At 35.8% G+C, this 8,630-nt stretch overlaps 1 long non-coding RNA gene across 1 annotated transcript; it reads left to right on the forward strand.

Moving 5' to 3' along the window:
- Positions 1–5,189: 5,189 nt before the first annotated feature.
- On the forward strand, positions 5,190–7,866 carry LOC141623788 (uncharacterized). Its single transcript, XR_012533630.1, has 2 exons — positions 5,190–5,256; positions 7,600–7,866. It is a non-coding gene; the product is annotated as an uncharacterized LOC141623788 (long non-coding RNA).
- The last annotated feature ends 764 nt before the right edge of the window (positions 7,867–8,630 follow it).

The following is an 8,630-nucleotide window of genomic DNA, read 5'->3' on the forward strand; positions in this document are numbered from 1 at the left end:
CACAATATAAGACAATACAACAACAATACACAAACACAATTCTCCAACACCGTCACATCACCAATCACTTGACTAGCCTGAAGGTCTAGCCCTGCCAGATTAATTACCAGCGGCAACCAGTAATCCACTCTGCCAATGGAGGACCGCAGCCGTTCCCACCTATGCCCCACTCATCTTTACCGAACGAAAACCCATGTTCCTTAATGTGCACATCCCCTCTTGTGACGGGTTCCACAAGGGCGAATAAAGAGCGTGAAGCAACTCCCACAAGTGACTCCACTCAGCCGAGGGTACACCTCACGAACTACAAACAAATAACCACAACCAATTACAATATCAACAATACCAATTCATTACGATATAAACAAATGCCATTAACTCACAACCAACAACGAACAACCATCTCATAATTATGTAAACAATAACTGAGTAGGAAACCCTACCTGGAATGCAATCACCACAAATCAACACAATATTAGATCAGAAACGCTCCTCTACGAAATCACCTACTATCAACATATAGTCATACAATGACAATCTAATACCAATAATATTACCAAAAACCCCCAAATTACCCAACTAGGCTTTAAACCAAAGATAACGAAATAATATAAAAACTGTACTAGGATCTTACCCACAATACGACGGTCTCAAAGGCGTAAAGAACTCTGCAATCCGATGACTTTAGCCCTTTGGATTTGACAGCAATGCGAGAGAATATTCAACGTAGTTTGTTCTCTTTTGTAAAATATTTAGAATGAAGTAAAAAATTAAAAGAAACTGGTGAAAGTACTTTATATATCATTCTTGCGTTGCTATCAAAACCCGACCAAAAACCCGTAAGAACCAACGTACTCGATCGAGTAACTGAGGTACTCGATCTAGTACCCCCTACTCGATCGAGTTGCCCCTACTCGATCGATTTGCCCCTACTCGATCAAGTACCCAACAAATAGAACATTGTCCAGAATACAAAACTCACTTACTCGACAGAGTAAGCCTTACTCGATAGAGTACCCAACAACTCATAAAACTGTAGTATTACAGTCCTCGTGCCCGAAGTTCAAACCCATACTCAAAAACAAACTTACTAACTCAACTACGACGCAACAACGCAATGGAAACTCAAAAACAAAACTCAAACACAACCCATACCGACTAAAATCAACCACGAACTGTACCAAAACCGACATAAAACCATACCAAAACCTTATGCGATCATCTCCTACCCCCTAAAAGAAACATGGTTACGTCCCCGTAACCACACATACCTGATCAAAAAAAGACGGATACCGCCCCTTCATAACCTCTTCCACCTCCCAAGTTGCTTCCTCAACATTGTTATTAGACCATAAAACCTTTAGTAACACTGTTTCCCCAGATCTCGTTTTGCGAACCTTGCGATCAAGAATCTGTTTTAGGACCTCTAGAAAAGACAAAGATTCATCCAACTCGATGTTCTCCACCTCTAACACATGGGAAGGGTCACTCACATACTTCCGTAACTGAGACACATGGAACCCATTATGTACACGATCCAAAGCTGGTGTCAAAGCTAACCGATAAGAAACCTCTCCCACATGAGCCAAAATCTCATACGGACCAATGAACTTTTTGCTTAACTTCTCTTTCTTACCAAACAGCATTACCCCACGCATAGGTGACACTTTTAAAAGAACCTTATTGTAATACACCGAATGTTTGAGTTATTGTTGTGATACCTTGTGATAAGATTGGTGCGGTTAATAATCGTAAATGGAGGATTGTGTTGGATGATGCTTAGTTGTGAGAATGTTTATAAGTGATGTGGTGGTAGTTGTGGGCGAACTTCGGGACGAAGTTCATTTTAAGGGGAGAAGACTGTAATACTCCGTATTTTAATAATAATTTATAAGAACAATTTGTGTAATTTAATAATTGATTTAATACATTTCTAATAGTAATTATAACAAGACGTTAATTAAATAATAAATTAAGCATCCAAGTCGGGAATTGGGCTTAGCTTATATTTGTGCTTTGGGCCGTGTGCCATTATTATATGGACCGAAATTTATTAGTATAGTATGGGTGTGATCGGGTTTTTATATCGGGAATTAATAATAAATAATATGGAAATAATAATAATATGGGAAAGTAATAATAATTATATTAATATCTTAATAATTAAATTAGTAAAAGAGATGTATGGTAATCCTACTTATGTTAAGACTAGTATAATAATAATAAAAAGAGAAACTTTCCTAAAATAATACTACCTTACTAGTATATAAGCAAGGCTAACCTAACCATAAATCCTTATTCCACATAAAAACTCATAATATCACATAAAAGAAAGAGGGAGAATTAGAAGGGGAAAAAATAAGAGAAGTTCATCGTCTTTTATTTTGTAAGATCATCTTTAATCTTTCAATGGTTAGAATAAAGTTACAGCAATTCAATAAATATGTAAGTTGTCTTAAACGAACTACCAGACTATCTTAAAATCGTTGTCTTCAAAAACGTAAAGAATAGACTTAGGTTATTTTCAAGTCTTGTTGATGCCTGTAAAATTCCGTAGAAATTGAACGTGTAGATTTTCCAGAATAAATTCGTTATGAACATGTCGAATGAAAATCCGAGAATGCACTAGTGGTCTAAAGTTTATTTTGTAAACCTAATTTATAAATTGAAATTGAGTTGGGTCTTTTGCAAACATTAAAATTGGAGAGTCTAGATGATGTTAGGCTTTTGTTTCACTTGAAAAGGATTTGTTAAACTTATTTTAGAGGTCAATACTTTTTATGCGTCGGAATTCGTCAATATTTATGATTCCTTCAAGAAAACCCTGATAACTCTGGATTTTGAAGAAAGTCTATTTCACAAAAATTGTAGATATGTGTCGTAGGGTTTCAACCTCACTGGTCATGCATCGTTTTGATTTTTGATGAATTAATTATGAATTTTATAGCGAGACTGAACAGTGCTATAAAACGGTAGAATTAGAGATTTAGCTTTGCAGTTGTCAAAAGGGTTAGGACGTGATGGGTATAGGATAAGTGCATGATTAGTTGGTTGATTATTGGTTATATAGTAATTGTACATAATTATGTTATGTAGGTTATGAATTGTGATGTGAACATTATTTGCGCATATTTAGTCCCTTAATTGAACCCATTTTGCATACTATTATAACATTCCATAGCCAATTTATCCGTCAAATGCTTTCTATTTTGCTTTCTTAGTGCATTTCGTATGTTTTGTAGGAAAGAAGACAATTAGGCGGAAATTCTCGTCTCTCATGCATATTTAGAAGCTTTTTGATGATATTAGATGGACTGGTATGAAGAGGAGGCAAGAATGATGACCAAGGATGTAGGAATAAAGAGTATATAGAACGATCATAGGGTTAAAAAGCAAGGATGACGAGAAGGAAGTCAATGCAAGAAGAAATTGCTCGGACCCAAACCAATAGTTGCTCCTTTAGCCCTGTAAGTATGCTAGATGGAACGGCATCGAAAAATCAAGTGATCTAGGCTTTTGAATCACTCCAATAGTAGTCCGGATGAGAAAATGACGTCCGTTTTACAATCCGAGCTCAACCAAAGAAGCTGTCCGCCAATCCGCTCGTCCCCTGAGACAATACGCTCGTCTTGCTCCCAATCCGCTCGTCTTCCCCTCAAGACGCTCGGATTCCTGAGACACAATCCGCTCGTCTTCCCCACAAGATGCTCGGATTGTTAGACAGAAAGAAAAAAATAAATACACAACCCAGAATCCGAGCGTCCCGAGACCAATCCGCTCGGATTCCCTTACAGCAACATTCGTGTTCTTCTTGTTCTATGAAGGATCCGCATATTTTTCAAAGACCGGCGAAAAGGAGACCGGAGTCTCTCTTGAGACCGGCGATTCCCTACCCAACAATTAGCATTGTTAAATTACTATTTTACCCTGGCTTAACCTAATGATGCTCTATTATATATACCCCATTTTTAATAATCAAACCATCAAGTTTTCATTAGGTTAAATCAATCCTTCCTTAGATTAGATTAGGAGTAGATTAGAATAGATTATCATTTAATCTTTCCACAAATTACACATTAATCTTTCCTTAATTATTGTTCAAGTTTATTATTGAGTAATTCAAGTTTATTATTGGGTAATTAGAAGATTATTGGGTTTATTGGGAGTAGAGGTGGCCAACTGCACGGGTCAGCCCGGCCGCCCCACCAAATTACCCTTGGTCGATTCGGCTTAAAGACACGGCCGGCCAAGCCCGGCCAAGCCCGCCAAACCCGCCTGCATATCCTGGCCTGGCCCGGGTCATGAAAGCACAGCCCGGCCCGCCTCCTGGCCCGCCCCCTGACCCGCCTCCTTACCCGGCCCGGCCCGGCCCGCTCAAAAAATAGCTGTTGGCTGCCAACAGCTCTTTCTAACGGCTAATTACAATTTCCCAATTCCCATAATATTTGTTGCCATTGCTGGCTTTCCAACGGTAGGATTTTTTTATTTTTTTTTTATTTTTCCTAATTCTAATTCTATAAATACCCATTAATTCCCACATTAATCCTCACACTTTCTCAACTCTCTATCTTAATCTATTCTATATTTCTCTAAATTCAAATTATCAAGTTTTTATTAATTAATTTTAAGTTAGAATATAATAGATTACTAGTATAATAGAATTATCTTATTAATTAATTATTATAAATTTATAATAAATATTAATTATTGTTATTATTAAAATTTTAAATTAGTGATATAAAAATGGAAGAGGGAAGAGATTATACTCCGGAAGAAGTTGATGCGATGTTTGCGTCTCAAGAGGGTAATATATTTTATTTCCGTTTTTTAATTATTGTTAATTTCGCTTTTTTAATTATTGTTACTTTTATTTTTTAATTAGTGTTAGTTTTTGTTTTAATCTTGCATTTTAGTAATATAATCATCTAATTTATTTGAATTTTTGTAGGTTCTACCCATGATGCACATATTGAAGAAGAAGCGACTCAAAGTAAAAAAGGAAATAAGAAAGTATCATTTGTATGGAACTATTTCGTGAAGGTGCAAGACGCAAATGATCCGAGGAGTTGTCGTTGTGTATGCACCGTTTGCCGTGATGTGAAGAAAGTACACAAAGATTTTGCTTGGAAAGTTGGAAGTGGACTTGGAAGCATGAGTCGTCACTTGAATAGTGAGCATGGTATAACTTAGGAAGTGGTGTTGCTAGCCAAACTCAAACTCAACTTAGCGGTTTCATGAGTAAAGAAGCCGGTGGAGGTAAACCTTTTTTTATAACCAAAAGGCTATGATTGGTCATATGGCTACTTTCGTTAATCTTGAAGAGTTGCCTTTTACTTATGGTGAAAGTATTAATTTGGAAAATTTTAATAAGCGAGCATTACAACCCGCTTTTACTCGTGTTAACCGTCACACTTTAAAACGAACTACTATGGAACAATATAAAGAACAAAAAAAAGAATTAATTGAATATTTTGCTAAATATGATGGCCGAGTAGCATTAACTAGCGACACATGGACTACAAAACAAAATGATCCGTTTTTGTGTGTTACCGTTCATTGGATTGATCATGATTATTTTTTACAAAAACGTATTATTGCTTTTGATATCATGGAAGAAATACACACCGGTTATAATCTCTTTTTGCGTCTTAAAAAATGTTTAGAAAAGTTTAATTTGTCTAAGAAAGTTTTCTCCATCTCATTTGACAATGCATCGGCTAACACTAAATGTATTGAACATGTTCTTGGAATGGATAATTTATTGCTAAATGGCGAACTTGTGCATATTAGGTGTTGTGCCCATATTATAAACTTGGCGGCTCAAGAAGGAGTTACTTTTCTTGCACCACTTATAAAACCAATCAAAACTTGCATTAATTGGATTAGAAATGCTAGATCGAGGAAAACACAATACAAAACATTGTGCAAACAACATGGGTTAAAACCAAAACAATGGTCCACCGATTGCCCTACTAGGTGGAATTCGACATATAAATTGCTTAACCAAGCTCTAAAATATAAAGTCGTTTTAAATGAGTTATATAATAGTCACCAACGTTACGACCAAGAAATGCTTGATAATAGTATGTGGGTAATTGCCGAAAATGTTTGTAAACTATTTGAACCGTTTTACAAAGCCACCAACATTTTCTCTCTTGTGTATGAACCTAATGTGCATTTAGTTATACTTGAATGTTTAAAAATCGTTCTTGCATTTTCTAAGATTGAAAAGGCCGAACCATGTTTAATACCTGTGATAATTGATATGAAACAAAAATGGTTGAAATATTTTAAAACTTTTCCACTTATATATGGTGTTGCTTGCATATTAGATCCGTGTGTTAAACATATTGGTTTAAGAAATAGCATAGAGTGTTATTATAAATTGCTTGGTCTTGTTGAATATAATGCTCAAAATTATGTTGATGATTGTATTAATGTTTTACGTGAGTTGTCTAAAATTTATGCTACGGTTAATGACGAGTCTAGTAGTGATAACCCTCCGGCTCAAAAGAGCGCTCGGTTTGACAACGAACTTCATTCAATTTTATTCCGGGCATCGTCAACACAATCCTCCACTACTATTTGCGCCACAAAAGAATTGGACGATTATTTATCATATCAAGTTGAACAAAATGATAAGGATTTCAACATCCTTCTTTGGTGGAAATCTCGTTCCATACAATTCTCCTTACTATCAAAAATAGCTAGAGACGTGCTTGTTGTTCCTGCTTCTACGGTTGCGTCGGAGTCCGCTTTTAGTGCAGGTGGAAGAGTTTTAGATGACAGAAGATCTAGCCTAGCACCCTCGACCGTAAAGATGTGTGTATGCAAAAAAGATTGGGATCAAGCCAAAATAAGACGTCAAGGGGCAACGGAGTACGACCCATTAGAGGAAGACGATGGGTCATCCGAGACGAGCTCTCCAACCTAGAAAGCTCAAAGTCATCCACCCGCCTCCAATTCAAAAACAGGTAAGTCAGGTAAGTAAAGAACTACGTGGGCTTTGATTCTTCCGATTTCCGACGAAGATACGTAGGCAACTTAATTATTATAAATTTTGAAATTTTTTCAAAAATTTATAATAGTAAAGTTCAAGCCCTTTATTTTTTTCTCCTTTTCCCCCCTAAAATTATAATTAATCACTTCAATTTAATAATAATAATAACTAAAAAAAAAAAAAAAAAAAAAAAAAAAAAAGGAAAACCAACGTTTAAAGTTGGCAGGCCCCACCAAATCTCTCAAATCACCAAATATTTCCAAATTTCCAACGTCAATTTTTGAAAACCAACGTTTAAAGTTGAAATTTTTGGAATCTCTACCAACTTTAAAGTTGGCAATTTCCCAGAATTCAAACGTCAATTTTTTTTGTTTTTTTATTTTTTTTATTTTAATTTTCCTAATTCTAATCCTATAAATAACCCCTCAATTCCCACATTTAGTCCTCTCACTTTCTCAACTATTCTATTCTATATTTTTATAAATTCAAGTTATTTAACATCTCAAAAAAAAAACATGGTTCGGGAACTATTCGTATGGAGGTACTTCCACAAAATGTCCGATCCAAATATGTCTAATGAATTCAAGTGTATTTGCAAGGTTTGTGAAGATAATAATATTACCAAATCCTACAAATGGAGAACCCGTGAAGGATACGGCGTCATGTATCGTCATTTGAAGGTGGCCCATGGCATTACTCGTGATTCGTGAATTATACCCGTGATATTAAAATCGAGTCATTTCAATTTCAATTATCTATTCCGTCGTTATTATGCAAGTCAAATAATTATGTAATTTAGTTATGGAGTTATCGAATATCGAATGTATGTCGTTTCTATTAAGGAATAATATAAAAATTTTCGATTACGTATGAAATTCCATCGTCACTATTTTTTTTAATAAAAAAAAAAAAGAATAAAACAGCCCACCCGCCTCTAGCCCGTCCCCCCGCCTCCGCCCGCCTGGCCGGCCCGGTCGACTACCTACAGCCCGGCCAAACCCGGCCAAGCCCGTGCCCCCCCCTGGCCTGTTCAGGGTCTAGCCTGGTGAGCCCGGCCCGCCCCCGGCCAAGCCCGGCCAAGCCCGAAACCGGCCCGATAACAGGTCTAATTGGGAGATTGACAACCTTCCATCAATCATCAAGTTCTTCTATTATTCTTTGCATTATTATTTTGGAATCTCCATAGGTATAATTCTCTTAATCCTCGTTTTAATTATTGTTAATCTTTCTTACTTGTTCTGTTAGAAATCTTTTGAACTCATTATTTAACATATTCATATATGTTTCTAATTTATTTAGTCATAAAATAAATTGCAAATCTTATGCATGCAAACTAAAATAGAAGAGATAAGAAAATCAATTTCTCACCATTAAAATTTCGGTCAAATGGGCACCAACAAGATCTCCTTCTTGTTAGTTCTTGAGCTTTTCAATATTGGATGAACATACATGACCTCAAAATAGAAGCCCTACATATAGTTGCACCCAAAACTATCCCTTAAACCCACAAACTAATATGTACTAGATATTTATATTGTGGTTTACCTTAAAATTGATTACTAATACTCATATATAAATTTTAGTAATCGTTTGAACAAATTTGAATCAAAAATTCATCCTTTTTGATGAA

Source organism: Silene latifolia, chromosome X (genome assembly GCF_048544455.1).
Source record: "Silene latifolia isolate original U9 population chromosome X, ASM4854445v1, whole genome shotgun sequence".
NCBI classification, from domain to species: Eukaryota; Viridiplantae; Streptophyta; class Magnoliopsida; order Caryophyllales; family Caryophyllaceae; genus Silene; species Silene latifolia.